The sequence below is a fragment of the Lynx rufus genome, unplaced genomic scaffold, assembly GCF_022079265.1.
Source record: "Lynx rufus isolate CCGP_SWC_20201006 ecotype Redwood Valley unplaced genomic scaffold, mLynRuf1.p SCAF_2, whole genome shotgun sequence".
Lineage (NCBI taxonomy): Eukaryota > Metazoa > Chordata > Mammalia > Carnivora > Felidae > Lynx > Lynx rufus.
The window spans coordinates 157,286,540-157,305,176 of record NW_025814834.1 but is presented as its reverse complement, the minus strand read 5'-3'; the positions used below and the strand labels follow the sequence as shown (position 1 = coordinate 157,305,176).

General features: G+C 38.3%; 1 protein-coding gene and 1 pseudogene across 6 annotated transcripts in view; one reads left to right on the top strand and one right to left on the bottom strand.

Moving 5' to 3' along the window:
* The window catches only part of NEXN (nexilin F-actin binding protein), a 51,690-nt gene that overhangs the window by 3,551 nt on the left and 29,502 nt on the right, over positions 1-18,637 (top strand). The window lies entirely within an intron of this gene.
* On the bottom strand, positions 3,396-3,561 carry LOC124516678 (uncharacterized; annotated as a pseudogene).

Below are 18,637 nucleotides of genomic sequence, written 5' to 3'. Positions count from 1 at the left end.
GTATTGTTAGCATTTTGATGTACTTCCTTTTTCTATCAGTAGCGTTTTTTTTCTCCCTGCCCCTCCTTTTTTTTTTTTTTTCTTCTTGTCATCTCCTCCCTTTTGCTGTCAGATTAGAAGACAGATTGGAGCTCCCTGGGCCACATTTTGAGGTTGGTGAAATTTGACTTCCACCTTCCTTTCTGTGCCTCTTTCTTGTCCTTTCCTCCCCTTTGACTGGGCCTCCGCCTTTTAGGCCAAACTAGGCCTCCCTTTGTCTCTCCATTTTCTTAGTGCTGCCTGTTCATTTAGATCAGGGGCCACAAATTGGCAGCCAGAAGCCACTTACAGCCACAAACAGGCTTAAAAAATAAAACCTGGATTTCCAGCCTCTCTTGAAAAATTGGAGGATGTTGGCAAAACTGGGTCCTTTCTGCACCGCAACAATACCCTGGGACAAGTAGTTGCTTCCCCCTCAGGGTACACAGGCTGCTTTTGACATTGTCTCCTCCATTCCCTGTTGTTTTACAACCAGTCCTCATTCACTTACATTAACTGTCAATTAACACTACACTACGTAACATTGACTTCCACTACTTTTACATTGCCTGACCCTAGACGCTTGAGTATGCTTGAGTCTTCTGATCTAAGTATGAGGGCAAGTCTGAAGCTATGATATGATGGGAAGTCTGGACCTGGCATTAGGAATCCGGACTTTAAGTGTAGATATATTTTGGTTAGCAATCCTTCTCTTAAATAATGTGATCATAGGAATGAGAAGAACAGGTTAACATTCACTGACACTAATTGCTAGTATCAATTTGAGCTGGAAGGGGCAATGTATTGATAGCTAAAATGAGTAAAAAGATTTTAAGTGGTGGGATTTCAGAAAGCATAGGGTAGGTATTTCTGGGAACTCTTAAATAATCTTAATCCCTTCCCCTCCTGGAAATGTTTAGGAGAGTTTTTTGACCCCTAGAGATTGGCCATAAAGGGGAGTTAACTACTGTTCCTCTTCTGTCTTTCCATCCTCCCCTTCTTTGTAGGCAGGGCCTGGGGCTGCCCCTTCCCAGCTGTGTCCTTCATTTGAAAGGCCATTTCCACTTGCAGAGAAGGTGAGGAAGCCCATTCTCCTCCAGAGATTACCACATCCATGTGCTTTGGAAGCCAACTTCTGGTTTTTCAAGAGACCTAGTTTAATGTAAATACAGCCCATTTTACTTCATTTTCTATTCATTCATGCATGCATTCTTACCAGCAGCCTTCTTTTGGGAGATGTTAATCATAAGTTTTATTTGGGTTGACTTTGGATTAGACAATTTTCCTGTTCTCTTTGTCATTCATTCACTCCTCCAAATATGAGTTGAGTTTGTACTGTGTGTCCTAGTTGTATGAGATGCTAAGAATAAAGAATAGAGTAGAGCAGGGGCACCAGGGTGGCTCAGTCGGTTGAATATCTGACTTTGGCTCAGGTCACGATCTCACGTTTGTGAGTTTAAGCCCTGTGTTGGGATCTGTGCTGACAGCTCAGAGCCTGGAACCTGCTTCAGATTCTGTGTCTGTCTCTCTCTGTCTGCCCCTCCCCTGCTCATGCTCTGTCAAAAATAAATAAACATTGGGGCGCCTGGGTGGCGCAGTCGGTTAAGTGTCCGACTTCAGCCAGGTCACGATCTCGCGGTCCGCGAGTTCGAGCCCCGCGTCAGGCTCTGGGCTGATGGCTCAGAGCCTGGAGCCTGTTTCCGATTCTGTGTCTCCCTCTCTCTCTGCCCCTCCCCCGTTCATGCTCTGTCTCTCGCTGTCCCAAAAATAAATAAACGTTGAAAAAAAAATTTAAAAAAAAAAATAAATAAACATTAAAAAAAAAAAAAGAATAGAGCAGCATTCTTGCTTTTAAGGGTACTCCTAGCACAGTGATTGCCCTCTGAAAACTATCAAATACAGTCATATGAGTGCAAAGTATTATACTTTATTAATAGAGAAGAATGTCAAGGCAGGTTGAAAATAAGATTCTTTGTCACTAGTGAGGAATTGTTTATATTGGTAGGAAGAAAAAAATCTATTTCTAACAGATAAAATAGGATCTAATTTAACATTTTTGAATTGTGACAAGGCTTATCACAGGTTTTATAGTATTTTTAAAGTATAAAGTTATCATCTTTACTAAAGAAATGTAATAAAGTTGTATTTTGTAAATGTTTTTTATTTGAGAGAGAGAGAGCGCGTGAGGGCGCACAAGTGAAAGGAGAACAGAGAGAGAGGGAGACAGAGGATCCGAAGCAGGCTCTATGGTCCCGATGAGGGGCTCAAACTCATGAACCATGAGATCATGACCTGAGCGTAAGTCAGATGCTTAACCGACTGAGCCACCCAGGTGCCCCAAGTTATATTGTATTTAAGTATATATTTCTGGTGAAGTGAAAGATGATAAAATTTAGGCTCACATTTTATGAAGCTCAAAACAATGTTGTTGTTTGTTCTAAAGACTGTAAAGGGATAGGTTTTAACATTAATTGTAGTATATAGTTAAGTGTTCTAAAACCTTCTTAAAATTTGAGACAAATAATTTACTTGAGTTTAATGAAATGCAGATTTAAAGCTGTCAGTCGTGACAATTCTGTTCCTTGAGAAAGGAGATAACACATTAACACAATGTAACCATTATTATAAATGATAGCTAAGATTTAAAATTCTTTTCTTAAGGAGTACCTGGGTGGCTCAGTTGGTTGAGCATCTGACTCTTGGTTTTGGCTCAGGTCATGATCTTGTGGTTCATGGGTTTGAGCCCTGGGTCAGCCTCCGCACTGACAGAGCAGAGCCTGCTTGGGATTCTCTCTCTCTTCCTCTCTCCCTGCCCCTCCCCTGCTTGTGCGCTCGCTCTCTCTCTCTCTCTCTCTGAAAATAAATGAATAAACTTAAAAAAAAGTATTTTCGTGATTCCTGCATTATTTGCTATGTTGAAATATTTTAATTGAATATCTAAAAAGTCAAGGAAAATTAATTTAGAAAACATAGAGGTCAAGCATAGATCCGATGAAATTCTAGAATAGAAACATTAGCATGAATATTTTTAGATCTGATGTACTTAATATTATATTCTACTATGAGATTTACATATTGTCTCACAGCTTGAGCTTCATACCTTAATACTCAACCTGGAAATTATTTTATAACAGCTCCAAATTATACTCTATTCTTGAAACACATTTTATCAGGCTATTAAGTCATTTTCAAAAGTGTCTTAAAGCCTGTCTCACTAATTGCTGTACCTGTTGATACCAATATTAGTATTACCCATCCAGCATATTATATTTATATATTTATATGTGTGTGTATATTTATATACATACACATATATTTCACATACTTTAAAATTAGATAAAAATGGAGAATGATAAAATAAGTAATGGAGTAACAGTCAAGAAACCTGCAGCTGAACATTTGCAACCTCAGATAAGTCACTGAGTCTCTTTGCCTCTTTTTCCATATGGTAAGTGAAGGGATTGGACTAAACGGTCTTTCAATTAGCAATAATTGTGCTTCGGATAACCCTCATTGGCTACGATCCTGCCACTGCACAAAGCTGATCTTTAAAGTCTTTGTATAATGAGCTCTAAAAATCCTGATTTTTTTTTTTTTTAATACTTATTTTTTTATTTTGAGAGAGCATGCACACAGGAGTGAGTGCAGGGGGGAGGGGGGAGAGAGAGAGAGAGAAAGAGAGAAAGAGAGAATGAATATCCCAAGCAGGCTCCGTCCATGCTGTCAACAAGGGGCTCGATCACACTCACTGTGAGATCATGGCCTGAGCCAAAATCCAGATTCAGATGCTTAACCCACTGAGCCACCCAGGATTAAAATCCATGTCATTCTGACAGGTAGTAAAACCTATTTAAAACTGAGCTCATTTTCTGACTCCTTAAACGTATTTTCAGATTTAATCTCAATTAATGGTAACTCTGTCTACTCATTTGCTCAAACTAGAAACTTCGAGCTAATTCTTCACAGTATTCCTTGCCTCTCCTCTCCCTCTCCAAATCTAAGTGGCCAAAGCTCTTGCAGTAGTGGCCCCACTACAAGGTAAGTTCCCTGGAAGCAGGGACTTTGTCTTTTGGTTCACTTTCATCTCTCACAGCCTAGGACAGTGCCTGGCATATAGTAGGAGCTTAATGAACACGTATTAAATAAGGGCATGAATGGGTCACTATGTCCTGTCAGTTCCACTGCTAAAATGTCTCTTCCAGTTTTTGATTTGTAATGCCACTGTCTTAATTCAGGTGTTCTCTTGCCGGGACCACTGTATTTGTCCTCTTCCGTGTACCTCAGTTTTCTGCATGGCTGTCAGAGTGCTTTTTCTTTCTAGACTATGTATCCAATTCACATTCTTGCTTTAAAACAATCCCTTTCTAGATCCTCATTGCCTATAGGATCAAGTCTAAACTTTCTTAATATGACATTTAGGAATGTTCTCAGTCTGTGCCCCGCCTGTTTTTCTAGTTTCACCATATATTTGCTGGGTAACTTATAGTTCCCCAAATTTGCAACAGGTCATCAGGCAATTGGTGTTTTTGTTCTTGTTGCTTCTTTTGTCTGAATGTGTGAAATTCTATTTATCTTCTCCTATTTCTCTTTCAAGGTCTAAATCAAATGTCACTATCTCTGTGTAATGTTCCTTAGTCCCAAGTCCCTCCTTTATCCCACCATTGTCTTTTCCACAACTTTTCCATGTTTCTCCAGCCCTGTGTATATACTGCTATTATAGCACTTAATATGTTGTGCATTAACTAGTTGCGGTCCCATCTATTTCTTCCAACAAAGCTATTTGATTTCAAAGGCTGTTTCATACAGCCTTTGCCAGGCATAGTGTCTAGTATCCCATTGCCAGGCATAATGTCTAGTACAAAGTACGTTCTCCTTCTCACAAAAATACTGTATCGTTAATACAGACCATATATGTCAAATTCGGAGAAAAATGCAACCTTTTTGATAAATCCTATCATAATATGCTATAGGCTATGGTAGTATTGTGATACTCCCTCTGAAACCTATGATGAATACTTAGCTGTCTTAATTTAACATGAATGATTAATATGCTAGAGTGACATCATTAAATCCCTTCATCATCCCAGCCTTCTTTATTATGACCAAGCTCTTGTTGATGAGCTACATGTTTAACCTTGTCCTTTAGTGTTTTCTCTCTACTCATTCTTGATAACAATTCATCTGGCTTGCCTGAGATCTTTAACACAATAGTGCAGCGAGGCTGAATTGTTGTGTTGCTGCTGCCCCCTTAAGGTGGCCAAAGACACTGCATTGCCTGAGCAAGTGGAAGAAAAGTCACTTAATAGGTTAGATTAGGAAAAGACTGTGAGATTCCCCAAATCCTTTGGTATTCAGGTTACTGAGTATAGGAATTAAGTTATTAAAACAACTTCATTTAGCATTCTAAAACAGTGAGGGGGTACTCAGTCCAACTACTCCCTTTGTAGAAAGAACTAACGTGAGTTGATAGAACATTCTTTCCTGTAATTCAGCAAATCTCAGAATGTGGTTTTAGAATTCCTGGGAATATCCAACACCCTTTAGGGGCCCATAAAGTTCTTCCTTTTTCAATTATGCATCTGTATGAGGCCATATCTTTATTTTTTGAGGCCATATCTTTAATACTTCAATCAAAACAACATGTCACAATAGTTCAAATGCAGAAGAAGGTATGAGAATGTACCTTTTATTAAGCCAGAATTAGAGATGTGCAAAAAATGTAAAACAATGCCACTCTTACTATTTTTATTCTGAAAAATAGTTACTTTCATAAAATGTGTGTGTTGATATGTAATGGGTTTGTTATTATTTGAAAGGACTCTCTTGGGAAGACTTTGAAGTAACCAGTCCAAGAAAAATTGTAAGTTCTTATTTGATGACATTATTAATAAAATTAAGTTACATATATAAATGTAAGGATTTTTTTAATGTTTATTTTTGAGAGACAGAGCATGAGCAAGAGAGGGGCAGAATGAGAGGGAGACACAGAATCTGAAGCAGGCTCCCAGCTCTGAGCTGTCAGCACAGAGCCCAATATGGGGCTCTGACCTCAACGCGAGATTGTGAACTGAGTGGACATCAGATGCTTACCCTCTTAACTGACTGAGCCACCCAGGTATCCCAGATATAAGGATTTTTTTTTAAGCTACAGTACATCGCAGAAAAGACCTGGAGCCTCTACACTGAACAAAGGATGAGAGTAGAGGGTTTTAATTTTCAATATTTTAAATATCTATAGATAAAATCCATACAGAAGCTCTCTAAGGCTTCTCAATAATAGATCCAGACATTAGTCCTAAACTCAAAAAGTTCTAAAACCACTCCTCTAATTTATAGCCTTTCTTCTACTGGAGGCATTTTTCTTTAACATCAGAAAACTTATTTTTATATGCGTTCCCACACTTTCAGATGTTATTTAAATGAATCATTTTCTAACTAAAATTGTTAGCCTTGTTATATCGGTAATTAGCTTTCATCCCATCTACACTGTGAGCTCCATAAAAAGATAGATTTTATTCATCTTTGTATATGTAGTGCCTTACACTGCATCTAGCACATTGCAGAAAGATGTTCAATAACTTTTTAAACAAAAAATATTTTAATGTTTATTTATTATTGAGAAAGAGCGCATGAGCATAGGAGGGGCAGAGAGAGGGGGAGACAGAATCCGAAGCAGGCTCCAGGGTCCAAGCTGTCAGCACAGAGCCCGGCACAGGGCTCGAACTCATAAACCATGAGATCATGACCTGAGCCAGGGCCAGAAGCTTAACCAACTGAGCCACGCAGGCACCCCAGAAAGATGTTCAATAACTTTCTTGAGCGAATGAATATTCATTTCAGCTAATTCCATCTTTTCCCATTTATTTGTAATTCTATCACACTCATAACCTCTAAATCTAGGAAATAACATGTGTAAACCACCTACTGTGTGGCCCCATAATAGGGATTCAGTTGTTAGTTTCGGCTCTTCTCCTTCATTCAGTGTAGAGACTCCAAGTCTTTCCTGCGATGTATTGTAGCTTTAAAAAAATCCTTACATTTTATTTGTATATGTAACTTAATTTTATTAATGATTTAATCAACTGAGAATGTAGTGATTTTCTTTAAGTAGTTACTTTAAAGTCTTCCCAAGAGAGAATAAAAGGCAAGTGTTATTCTGGGCCTAATTCTGAGGGAACAGGAGAATGTACTCTGTGGTGCCTAGGATGTAGTGATTTCAGCTGAAGTAGGGTTTAAAACATCAGAAAAGTGTCATCACTTATGTGTCCTGCTGCACTGGTATAACAAATAAACAGATTTTGTATTGCTGAGGACAATGGAAAAAGCAGGTGATTTTTGAAGCTTTTTGATGGTTATGTGAGAGTGCATTATATTAGTCTAATTTTGCAGATGTCTGCAATGTTTTATAATAAAAAGTTAAAGTAGATTAGACTGATATTTCTTAGATGTGTGTGTGTGTGGGGGGGTGTTTAACAATATAAAAAATTTAAGAGTTTAAGTGCCAGATACACCTAGAAACCTAAGCACATTTAGAGGTGTCAGAGAATGAAGGAGAGCAAACATTCATGCTTAGTTAGGGCTTAGTGGAGAAAATCACCATTTCTATTATGATTAGTTTGGGAAAGTACTTCATTGGTTAAAAAAAAAAATGTGGCTTAAGAATTGTCTTGGAAGGGAGCGCCTAGGTGGCTCAGTCAGTTGAGTGTCAGACTCTTGATTTCTGCTTGGGTCATGATCCTGGGGTTGTGGGATTGAACCGTGTGTCAGGCTCCACGCTGAATGTGGAGCCTGCTTGGAATTCTCTCTCTCCCTCTGCCCCTCTCCCCTGCTCTCTTCCTCTCAAAAAAAAAAAAAAATCGTCTTGGAAGGGGGTGCCTGGCACCTGACTGGCTCAGTCGGGAGGAGCGTGTGACTCTTGATCTCAGGGTTGTGAGTTTGAGCCCCGCGTTGGGTATAGAAATTTTATCTTGGAGGTGGAAATAGGCTATTGACTAAATTTGTTAGGTGGGAGGTTGAAGGAATGGGAAAAGATAAGGGAAACCAGGTCTGAGGAAGCCTGCAGAAGACCTACAGACCCAGATGAGAATTTTAATTCTGATCTGTGATGCACTGTGCAGGTAATGTTCTCAGAGCTGGAGTGACGGACCAGAGTTAAGGAGCACAGAGGGGCAGGGGATGCAGTAGTTGAGGAGGCAGCCTGGTGAGCCTGATGAAAACACAAAGAATGGCAAACTGTTATCCTATTATAAATCAAAGGAATCATTGCTAGAAGTTACTACAGAACATTTTAAACCTCATTTTACTAATAATGTATACTTAAAATCATTATTCTGATAATATGTATCAATTAAGAACTTTAAAGAAACCACATTAAAAGAGCTTCCCTGTAGAAACTGAGGTAACTTTATGTACTCACCACACTTGAATTCTAGTACCTCTTGAAAAAATTTGATAATTCAAAAATGTTTATCAGGTTTCTGAGGAAGGGAAAACTGTTAAAGTGAGTACTTTGAATTTTGTAGGTTTTTTTTTATCCATTTTGAAAGAGAGAGAGTGGGTGAGGGGCAGAGAGAGAGAGAGAATCCCAAGCAGACCCTGTGTCACCAGCACAGAGCCCGACAGGGGGCTCAAACCCACCAACTGAGATCATGACCTGAGTTAAAGAGTTGAATGCCCAATTGATGGAACCACCCAGGCACCCCTCATTTTGTAGGCTTACTAAAATGACAGTGATACATGTGAATACTAAATATATGAATACTTTTAGCTACGTAATTATATGTAGTTAAAGGAGGGCCTGGGGTCTCTGCTCTAAGTAAAACTGCAAATTCCACGAGTTTTTTAAAAATATTTTTAAGTAATTTATTTATTTATTTTTATTTTTATTTTTTTAATTTATTTTTGGGACAGAGAGAGACAGAGCATGAACGGGGGAGGGGCAGAGAGGGAGACACAGAATCGGAAACAGGCTCCAGGCTCTGAGCCATCAGCCCAGAGCCTGACGCGGGGCTCGAACTCGCGGACCGCGAGATCGTGACCTGGCTGAAGTCGGACGCTTAACCGACTGCGCCACCCAGGCACCCCAAAATATTTTTTATTTTTGAGAGAGGGAGAGCGTGTATGCACACGAGAGGGGGAGGGGCAGACGGGGTAGGAGACAGAGGATGTGAAGTGGGCTTTGCGCTGTCAGCACAGAGCCCAATGCAGGGCTTGAACTCATGAATAGTGAGATCATGACTGGAGCTGAAGTCAAATGCTCAACTAACTGAGACACCCCAAATTCCACACAAGTTTATAGGCTAGTAGGGGAAATGTTGACTAATAGCATATAAAAAGCATGAAAGTGGGAGGCAATAATCAATGAGTCTAAGATTGAGTGGATATTTGGAATATGAGAGTATGTTCCCAAAAGATTAATTTGAAAATCTTCTGTAAATGTCCAAGAGCAGATTTTAAAATAAGTACAGACAGTTCATTAAGAAAATAAAAGTTGGGTCAAAGGGATGGGATGTTTTAGACTTCTCAGTTTTGATGATTACTACATGTATATTGAAAATCTTTCCATGATGCCTTTTGGAATTTATTTTACATTATAATTTATTTATAGGCATTGAGGTAGGCACTGGAAAGGAACCAATCCACGGTAATCTGGGAAAGGAGCATAAAGTCTATCAGATGTGCAGGTCAAAGTCTGGGTGGAATTAAGAGAAGTGCAAAAAGTAGTCTGAGAATATAAGTCATTATCTTAGGCATCTGACTGGAAGGTTGGGGTATGGTGTATGCTTCCTTTCAATTCTGTATCAGATGATTGATGTTAGAACCCCACCTGTGTTTGTAGATAGTAAAGCAGACTGGACCATTAAAAATCCTGTTCCAAGGCTTTTGTTGAAAGTTTTGGCCAAGAGACTATTAACAGCATGAAAATTGGGAGAACGTCTGTCTATTCAATGTTGTATTTCTCAATACTTAGCAGAGTGCCTGGCACGTAGCAGATGCTTAATAAGTATTTGTGTAATAAATAGTGTATTCTATTTATATTGTATTCCATTATTGTATAATGAAAATCATAATGATAGTGATGAGAACAGTAATCTTTAACTGTTTATAAAGTGCTTCACCTTGGAGTTGGCAGGATTTACCTATCAGCAAACAATTATTATGTAGGTCTATGCTGGGCAAATGCCATGGGCTGTGGATACAGTAGTGCATAAATTACAGTCTCTACTGTCAAAGAGCTCACATTCTAGTAGAAGAGGTATTCAAGAAACTTCATTACCATACATTGTGGTAAATGATACAGTCAATGTAAGTATGGAGGTGATATGGAAACACACACAGGAGAAGCACGTAATCCAGTCTTGTGGAGTTGAGGAAAACTTCTTGGAGAAAAGTGACTAAGTACTAAAGGATGAGTAGGAGTTAGCTAAGAGGTAAGGGAATGGGCAGAACATTAAGCCAAGGGAGGTAGCTGTGCAAAGGCTTGAGGTGTGTCAATATTTCAGTGTGAGTGACAGGGTGGGAGGAAGGTGTGACAGAGATGAAGCTAACGAGGCAATTTAAAGGGCCAAAGTGTATCACTGAAGGAAAAGTTTAGAGTAAGAAGAAAAGGGCAAAGACTGAAACATGGGCAAACAACACCGAAGAGGTGGAGAGAGGCAGAGAAGTCCTCAGAGGAGACAGAAGGAATGGTTAGAGACACGAAAGAACAGGGAGAGAATGGTGTCATGGAGCTGAGTGAAAAGGATTTCAGAATGAAGGAGTGGCTGAGAATGTCAGGTGTAGTAGTGACATTCTGAAGGAGAGAACTGTACATTTTATGGGCAATATAATGAGAAATATAATGAGAAAATGAGAAAAGCATTATTCCTATTTTATATATATTATATATATCAACTTCAGTTTATATACAACTGTATATAATATTAATTATATAATATATAATAATTATATAATTAGTAATTATATTTTATAGAATAATATATAACTTATATGTTATATATAACATCTATAACTATAACTTGCATAAATATATAAAAACTTATAAATATAACTTATATAATTATATAACTTATATATAATATATACATATTATATATATAGTTTTATATAAACTGAAATTGAGAGAAGTAAACTGGTTTGCCCAAGACCATACATCTAATAAACAACCCAAACAGAAACCCTAGTAGAAGTTTTCTGGTTCTAACTCCAATCTTCCTCCATCATCACAGTCTTCTTAATGTGCTTAGAAAATAAACAATTAACTGAGAAGTTGTCATCAGAATATATTTATAATCCTGAATATTTTGCTACAAAATCCTTAAACAACAAAAGCTCTAGTAGAATATTTTGGAAGACTTCAAAATATATTTGTATTACCCTTTTATTAAATGTAAAAATACACAGGCCTGCTTCCGATTCTGTGTCTCCTTCTCTCTCTGCCCCTCCCCCCTTCATGCTCTGTCTCTCTCTGTCTCAAAAATAAATAAATGTTAAAAAAAAATTAAAAAAAAATTATGACAAGATTGAATTTGTATATGTAACTTTAAAAACTGAAGTGTAAATAACATACAGTGTTATTTTAGTTTCAAGTATACAACATACTGATTCAACAATTCTATTCATTACTCAGTGCTTGCCATGATAAGTGTAGTCACTATCTGTCACCATACAATGTTATACGGTATTATTTATTATATTCCCTATGCATTGCTTTTCGTCTCTGTGACTTAGTTATTTTATAACTGGGAGTTTGTACTTCTTAATTCCCTTTATGTATTTGGCCCATCCTTCCATCTGCCTTCCCTCTGGCAACCACTGGTTCTCTCCTTTTAAGAGTTTATTGGAGGGGCGCCTGGGTGTCTCAGTTGAGCATCCGACTTCGGCTCAGGTCATGACTTCACAGTTCCTGAGTTCGAGCCCCGCGTTGGGCTCTGTGCTGACAGCTCAGAGCCTGGAGCCTGCTTCGGATTCTGTGTCTTCCTCTCTCTCTGCCCCTAACCCACTCGCATTCTGTCTCTGTCTCTCTCAAAAATAAATAAACATTAAAAAAAAATAAAAGAGTTTATTGGATTTGTGTCCTTACTCGTTTGTTTTTTAGGTTCTACATATAAATGAAATCATAAGCTATTTGTCTTTCTCTGACTTATTTCACTTAGCATAATATCCTGTAAACTCATCCATGTTGTTGCTGATGGCAAGATGTCATTCTTTATGTTTGAGCAATATTGTGTGTGTGTGTGTGTGTGTGTGTGTATCTTCACATCTTTATCCATTCATCCATTGATGAATACTTAGGCTGCTTCCATATCTTGGCTATTGTAAATAATGCTGCAATAAACATAGGGGTGCATATGTCATTTTGAATTAGTGTTTTTGTCTTCTTTGGATTAAATACCTAGTAGTGGAGTTACTAGTTCATATGGCAATTCTGTTTTTAACTTCTCTGAGGAACCTCCATACCATTTTTCCACAGTGGCTGCACCAATTTCCAATTCCACCAACAGTGTATTAGGGTTCTGTTTTCTCTGCTTCCCTGTCAACACTTGTTTTTTTTTTTGTCCTTTTGATACTTAGTCATTCTGACTGGTGTGAGGGTATATCTCACTGTGGTTTTGATTTGTATTTCCCTGATGATTAGTGATGTTGAACATCTTTTCATATGTCTGTTGACCCTCTATACATCTTCTTTGAAAAAAAAGTCTATTTGGGTCTTCTGCCCATCTTTCAATTGGATTGTTTTTGTTTTGTTTGGTGTTGAGTTGTAGAAATTCTTTATATATTTTGAATTTTTTTATTACGTTTCTTTATTTTTGAGAGGCAGAGAGAGACAGAGCATGACTGGGGGAGGGGCAGAGAGAGAGGGAGACACAGAATCCGAAGCAGGCTCCAGGCTCTGGGCTGTCAGCACAGAGCCCGATGTGGGGCTCGAACTCAGAAACTGTGAGATCATGACCTGAGCGGAAGTCAGATGCTTAACCGACTGAGCCAACCAGGCTCTCCTGTTCTTTGTATATTTTGGACATTAACCTCTTATCAGATATCTCATTTGTAAATATCTTCTCCCATTCAGCAAGTTGCCTTTCTGTTTTGTTGATGGTTTCCTTTGCTGTGTTTCCTTTGTTATTTTGGTGTTGTCCCAATAGTTTATTTTTGCTTTGGTTTCCCTTGCCTGAGGAGGCATATCCATAAATATGTTGTTAAGGGAGATGTCCAAGAGATTACTGCTTGTGTTTCCTTCCAGGAGTTTTATGGTTTCAGGTCTCACATTTAGGGCTTCAGTCCATTTTGAGTTTATTTTTGTGTGTGGTGTAAGAAAGTCCAGTTTTATTCTTTCGCATGTAGCTGTCAGTCCCAACACCATTTATTGAAAAGACTGTCTTTTCCCCATTGTATAATCTTGCCTCCTTTGTTGTAAATTAATTGACCATGTAAGTGTGGCTTTATTTCTGGGCTCTCCTGTTGATTCACATGTATCTTTTTGTGCTGGTACCGTGCTATTTTGATTACCACAGCTTTGTAGTATATCTTGAAATCTGGGATTGTGATACCTCCATCTTTGTTCCTCTTTCTCAAGATTGCTTTGGCTATTTGAGGTCTTTTGTGGTTCCATACAAATTTTAGAACTATTTTTTCTAGTTCTGTGAAAAATACTATTGGGTATCTTTTTTAAAAAGATATTTATTTATTTCTGAGAGAGCATGAGCAGGGGAGGGACAGAGAGGCAGGGAGAGAGAATCCTAAGCGGGCTCTTGGCTGACAGTAGACAGCCCGACACAGGGCTTGAACCCAAGAACTAGGAGATCATAACCCAAGCTGCAGTCAGACACTTAATCAAATGAGCCACCCAAGTACTCCTGCTTGGTGTCTTGAGAGAGACTGCATTAAATCTGTAGATTGCTTTGGGTATGTTTTGGATGTTTTAATGATACTAATTCTTCCAGTGCATGAGCATGATACATCTTTCCATTTGTTTGTGTTGTTCTCTATTTCTTTCATCAATATCTTACAGTTTTCAGAGTTTTCACCATACTGAAAAATTAACCTCTGGGTTAAATTTATTCCTAGGTATTTTATTCTCTTTGGTGCAATTTTAAATGGGATTGTTCTCTTAATTTTTCTGCTACTTCATTATTGTATAGAAATGCAACAGATTTCTGTATATTAATGGTCTGGAATTTTTATATCATAATACACATTGCACCACATAATTAAGATCATTTGCATATTAAGCAGCTATTATTTAGTCTAAGACGTGGTCTCTAGTTGGCTGATATATGAGAGGGAGGCAGTTTGGGCAGAGTCACAGGTCATTATGCCCTTGAAGGAAGGGCATGAGTAGTTAGGGTATTGTGGAGTGAGGGTGCAGAGGGGGTGGTAGGAGACAGGAAGGAGAGGATTTAAGGAAACTGAAAACTTTCAGCTGCAATTTAGAGAGCATGATGATCCATTCCTTGACTTAAATGTCAGTATTGTTGACTCCCTTCCACAGGAACGTCCTTGATGGATTTATGGTTCAGTGTTGAGATTCACTAAAATGTGTGATATTCAAATAATTTTTGAACATTTCAGTGTCCATGTCATGACTTTGTTGGAACATATATACTTTAAAAAGCCTTCATAAAACCAGAATTCTCACTGTCATTATACAATTAAGAGGGAATTTGGCTTATTCTAGGAGTACTGTTAGATAATGTTCTGTTAGATAAATTCAGAAGCCTTCTATACTCTTGACAGTTGAGCAGAATTTTGGGATAGGTCAGTGTGTTCCTTAAGACAATGCCATACATGTGAATATTGTTACTTGATTCTTCACTGTCATTAATTACAGCAATAGAAGTGCTACCTGCATGTTGCTGACTTGGGCACTTTGAAAATCAGAGAAAACAGCACCTGACTTTCACAGCACATGTGAATGAATTCACTAAATGAATTCTAAACACAGCCAGCTGAGATAACTGCATTTCATTCAGTATTTGAGAATCATTTAATAACCTAACTCTGTGTTCTCCTTAATGCCAAGTAATTCTAAGAGAATAATTGCTAGCACATATTAGTTTATTTTTTAAAACTTTTTTTTTAATGTTTATTTCTGAGACAGACAGAGCATGAGTGGGGGAGGGGCAGAGAGAGAGGGAAACGCAGAATCCGAAGCAGGCTCCAGGCTCTGAGCTGTCAGCACAGAGCCGGACGCAGGGCTCAAACTCATGAGCTGTGAGATCATGACCTGAGCCAAAGTTGGACGCTCAACTGACTGAGACACCCAGGTGCCCCATATTAGTTTAGAAGGAAATAAACTTCCTTAAATAAAAACTGTGCTCACGTGGGACAAAATACCCTGTTCTACTGCCCGTTGATGGCTAAAAACTACAATTTCACTAAATGTAGAAAATACTTTCAGTCATGTCTTTTGAGCTTCCAATATATTTCTGCTGCTCAGAATTATGGTTCTCAAATAATTCGATTAAAGGATCTTTTGATTACACTAGTTGGTTAGGCATTATAAGCTGGTTGGTATTCCCCTTGCCCCACCACACATGCCAGTTGCACTGTTTTTTTTGCATCAGTATAACACAGTAAGAATGCAGACCCCGTAGTCGAACTGCCTGCTTTTATCCTGTGTCCAACACCACTCATGAGTTGTGTGGTCTTAAACAGGTTACTTAATTTTTTTTTTTTTTAATGTTTATTTTTGAGAGTGTGCATGTATGTGCGCGAAGTGGGGGAGGGGCAAGGAGAGGGTGGAACAGGATCTAAAGCAGGTTTTGTGCTGACAGCAGAGAGCCCAGTGTGGGAGCGGGACGCAGAGCCCAAACTCATGAACTGTGAGATCATGCCCCAAGCCCAAGTCGTAGGCTTAACCAACTGAGCCACCCAGGAGCCCCCTTGGTTACTTAACTTTCTAAGTCTTTGTTTTTCTTAAAAAATTTTTTTAATGTTTATTCTTGAAAGAGAGGGAGAAAGAGCATGAGTGGGGGAGGGGCAGAAAGAGGGAGAGACACAGAATCTGAAGCAGGCTCCAGGCTCCAAGCTGTCAACACAGAGCCTGACATGGGGTTCAAACCCGTGGGAACCAGAAGATCATGACCTGAGCTGAAGTCGGATGCTTAACCCACTGAGCCACCCACATGCCCCTAGGTCTCTGTTTTTCCATCTGTAACAATTTACAGACTTCACATCTGTAAACTCAAAATACATTATTCTCATCTTAATATTTTAAGAATTTAAAATTACTGTGCTTGGAAATTTTGAGAGAGAGCTTGATAATAATCTTTACCGTAAAGGGCTATTGAGGGGATTAAATGAAATAATGCTTGTTAAACACTTGGCACATTACCTGGCATACAATAAAGGCTCCATAAATGTTAGCTTGGATTATTATCATTCATATGTGATCAAAGGATGTGTTAGTGAAATAGTTGTTTTCTTTTTAGTATTTTTTTAGGTTTATTTATTCTTAGAGACAGGGAGACAGCATGAGCAGGGGAGGAGCAGACAGAGAGGGAGACACAGAATCCAAAGCAGGCTCCAGGTTCTGAACTGTCAGCACAGAGCCCAATGTGGGGCTGGAACTCACGGACTGTGAAATCATGACCTGAGCCAAAGTCGGACACTTAACTGACTGAGCCACCCAGGTGCCCTGAGATAATTGGTTTGTTTGTTTTTTTAATTTTTTTTTTCAACGTTTATTTATTTTTGGGACAGAGAGAGACAGAGCATGAATGGGGAGGGGCAGAGAGAGAGGGAGACACAGAATCGGAAACAGGCTCCAGGCTCTGAGCCATCCGCCCAGAGCCTGACGCGGGGCTCGAACTCCCGGACCGCGAGATCGTGACCTGGCTGAAGTCAGAGCTTAACCGACTGCGCCACCCAGGCGCCCCCCCCCCCCCCCCCGAGATAATTGGTTTTAATAAGACATTACAATCAATGACTGTGGAACAGAGTTCTTTCTTGTGAAGTCAATGAACCTAACATAGTCAAATTCATACCTTTAACTTTAGCACAGAAAGACAACTGAGTTAGCAATTAGAATGTAATATTGTTTCTACCAGGAATTTAAAAAATTCCTTTAAAAAATTATAAAGGAATCCAATAGATATTTGCCTGCTTGATTTTGAATTTTTTCTCTGAATTTTTTTCATATCTCTATAAAACTAGAAATATGAGTCCTATTGGTTTGTAACCTACATCTTAAAAGACAATTCTATAAGACAAAAAGCTAACAAACTTAGTTTGCTACAACTTTTTTTATCCTCAAAATGCAGAACAGAGCGAACTCAGCAAAAGATTGTCTGCTCATATTTTAATTAAAAAAGTTAAAGTTAGTACTATTCAGATTTTCACAGACTTTCAGAATGAGAGCTCAGAGTACTGAAATGACATTTAAAAAACGATTTTAACTGGTTTTACTCATATTAAATTTAAAAATTAAACTTATTTTATTCTGAATCTATAAATAAGTCAAGATATAATTTGAAGATTTAAAAAAAAATTAGATGAAGAAGCTAGCTGATTCATTTATTCTCCAGGACTACTCTTGACAGGGTAATTTTTCACTGTCACCAAACGACAGAATTTTCTTTCATTTTGCCACAAAAAAAGGCTCCTTCAAGTTCCCTCTGGCCAATTAATCCAGCTAAATTTATCAATTTATGTGAGATTGCTCAAAGTTTCCTCATACCCTTTGGTATTAATTACTCTTTTAGATTACACAAATAATATATTAATATATGCTAATTGGCAGGGAAATGTACGTTTTTACTGAAGAGGATAAAAAGGATAGGGAGACCATGAGTGATGAAATCAATCAAAATTTTTGATACCTACTAATGTTAGGTATTGTTCTAGAATTTTTTACATATGTTATCTAATCCTAACCAGGAAGCACAGAATTGAAATTTGGATTTAGATCTGATTATCAAATTGTTGTAATCAAAGTATGAGGTGATAAAGGCTTGTATTATGAGGACAATGGAAATAGTGAAGTAATGTATAAGAACAAATTTGAAAGAAACAATCACAAATCTTGACAGTCTATCATAATTTAGGAGATCTAAAAGAAGAATGAACCAGAAATAACTCTAAGGTTTGAGAAGCTATGAGAATGAAGGATAAGTTCTCTTGGTTATACAAGAAGAAATATCTAATAGGTAACTCTAGATATGATAGAGTGACTCAGGTAAGAGATCAAGACTAGAACTACTGGTTAGTTTTATCTCAGGCACATAGAATTAGATTACTCACAAACCTTGGTAATGACAGATAGTCATGTACTGCCTGCTTTTATTAGGAAAGCACTGTTAATAATAAGCACCCACAGACCCACTGAACAACAAAAGTTAGGACCTTGTTAATAATCACATGGAATCATGTCCCATCTACCTTCATCATATTGTCTTCTCCCAGAGAGAAAACTTTAGTCCCCAAATGGCTTCACTGGAAAGTTCTTGCAAACATTTAAGGAAAAAATTATATAGGGGCACTTGGTGGCTTAGTTGGTTAAATGTCTGACATTTAATTTCAGCTCAGGTCATGATCTCAGTTCATGAGATTGAGCCCCTCATTGGGCTCTGCACTGATAGCATGGAGCCTGCTTGGGATTCTCATTCTCTCATATTCTCTC